This window comes from Pinus tabuliformis, chromosome X (assembly GCF_031772625.1).
Source record: "Pinus tabuliformis cultivar Carrire ecotype Pingquan chromosome X, CPIR1, whole genome shotgun sequence".
NCBI lineage: Eukaryota > Viridiplantae > Streptophyta > Pinopsida > Pinales > Pinaceae > Pinus > Pinus tabuliformis.
The window spans coordinates 1,502,489,792-1,502,492,393 of NC_142308.1; positions in this window are offsets into that span (position 1 = coordinate 1,502,489,792).

Below are 2,602 nucleotides of genomic sequence, written 5' to 3' on the forward strand. Positions count from 1 at the left end.
TGTTTTGTGTTGTAATGGTTGGGTAAATCTCTTTATAACCTTTTGACCCTCTAATACAGTAGTATTTCATGATTCGTTAAGGCTTGACTGTAGCAAACAACCCTCCTCCTTATTGTATCTCGGCTTGCTTATTTTGCAGACCCAAGGCACAACTTAGGACCGAGTTTCAGATTTTGTTATTGGACTTGTTTGGCTGTAGGATTAGTTTAGGACAACAAAGGCTTTTTGCATTTTCCTTTTATGTCTTCTCTAGAATCTGTTTTGTTGGGCTCCATTATTGGAACAACAAGGGTATAGGTCTACTTTAGGCACATCTAACTTCATCAAGTAAACCTCAGAATCTCTTTCCAAGGATTAGTTCTCTATGATGAGGCATGTCTCTCAGCGTATTCGTATATGTTTGCTAGATTTTAAGGAGCTGATTTATTAAGGTTCTGATTGCAATCATTAATATTTGAAGTCACGGTTTAGGATTGGAGTAACTACAATATTGAGTTGATTTGACACATATTGGCACATGAGATTGATACAATAACCCAATTTTTGTTGGCTAACTAATACCAACAAATGATAAAAATGTATATGACAAGTTTGACATATGCATTAACTGTATACATTGTCTGTTAGTCCTTATATGATATGACAATTGACCTATATCTTTGACACATAGTCATAATGACAATAATATTTAATGAGTGGGAGAGTTGGCTAACTTATGTGTGTATGGTAACTTGAATGTTACAAATAAGTTAAACTTAATGAGTGACAACAACACCTTTGGACTATGCTGTAATATATGATATTGAGCTATGAAAATATGAATTGATAGACCTAACACTGATGCCTTACCATGACAAGTACTATGATGAGTTGCGTGCTTTGAATTAACTCGTTTGATTGTGACAATGACAGTGACAACAATATGAAATAGACAACAAAGTAGTTGTGAACAGTTCTTATCACTGTCTCAACAGTGAGATTTCATGATGATGTAAAACTTTCCTTAATGTAACTTCAGATGTTAGAGTTTGTATTCATTAGTCCTTTTGACGACAATAATGAGATTGCAATTTCTTATACAGTGAGAAGGTGATTTACAACAAGTGACATATTGACGTTGATATAATATCTTGACCTTGACTTGACACTTACATGACCTATTAACTTGATCCCTATATTGAAACAATGACTTTACATTTAGTTAACAAGTGTCTTGACCTTGACTTTACTTAACTGTGACACTATATGACAATGATGCATTACTATTGACTTGACAACTTGACATATTATACAGTGACATAACATAAGTTGTTTGGAAATAACTTGACATATATATCATGACACCTATATATGACATATAGACACAACACATAGACCTAACATATGGGGATGGCATTTTGATTTTTGACTTGACCTAACAGTGATAATTGACATAGACTGGTGACTAAGATGACTTAGTGATGACCTAGGAATTCGTAATAATGATCTAGAGGGCGTACTATCATAATGACATGACATTCCATGGTGGTAGGTCTTTGTGGGCAATATCATCTTGTTGTACAACATATTGACGTAAGAATGGATAACAGGGCTTGACTAGCTAAGCAATAGTGTTTACATGTATGCTGGTAGCTCTCCGAGGACAGAGCTTGATAACATTGGTTGCAGGTCATCAGGATGACCTGAGGCACCTTAGATTGTGCCATTATTTGATAGCAGTACCCGATGGTTGTAGCATCGAGTGCGGCTTGATACGATGATGACAGTTGTTTTGCATTGATGACTATTCATTCATGAGCAAAGACATTCAATGGTAGCCAACGATTTGCAGTTTGCAGTGACAATGATGTGCAGCTGAACACTGACAAGTTAATGTGTAGATTTTTGCAGTGATCAGTTTGTGGGGATAGTGATTAGTGCCTACCAGGATTTGACATTTATTCTACATATTTCTTACAACTATTCTACATTGATTCATAGTACATGGGATTCAGTTTGAAAATTGTGAAACATGGTCTTATGATTCGTCAAGGCAGGTGATTGGATTCACCTTTAGGTTGTGGCTTGAGAACACTTCAGGGTTGCAGGGTGGTGTTAGGGCAAGTTATGGTTTGCACAGGGCGTTGTGGTGTCCATTCAGTTGTGGCTGATAAACTAACAGGGCAGCGAAGCATCCTTTTCGACAACCACTGGTAAACAAATTGTTGTGGCACTCATCAGGTTGTGGCCTCATCTACAGGGTGTTGGGGCATTCTTCTAGTTGCAGCAGGATATTAGGGTTTAGTAGTGTCCTACAGGTTGTGGCCTGTGAATCAAGGGGTCGACACCTCCCTGAGTTGTAGCGGAAATATTCATATAATCAATTTTCTTTTAACAGAGAGAAGACAATTACTAAAGAAGTATTCGGTGGTTTTTGGCTCGGAGGGGGTTTTCCATGTAAAACTACGTGTCCTCTATTTTATATTTCTGCATTGTTGTATGGCGTTGTTTACTAGTGATTATTGTTTATGATCATTTGAAGAAGAACAATAATAATAACTGAAGATTAACTAATGCTCTGAAAATGATTAAAAAGTGCTAATTGCTAAGAAATACTGATTCA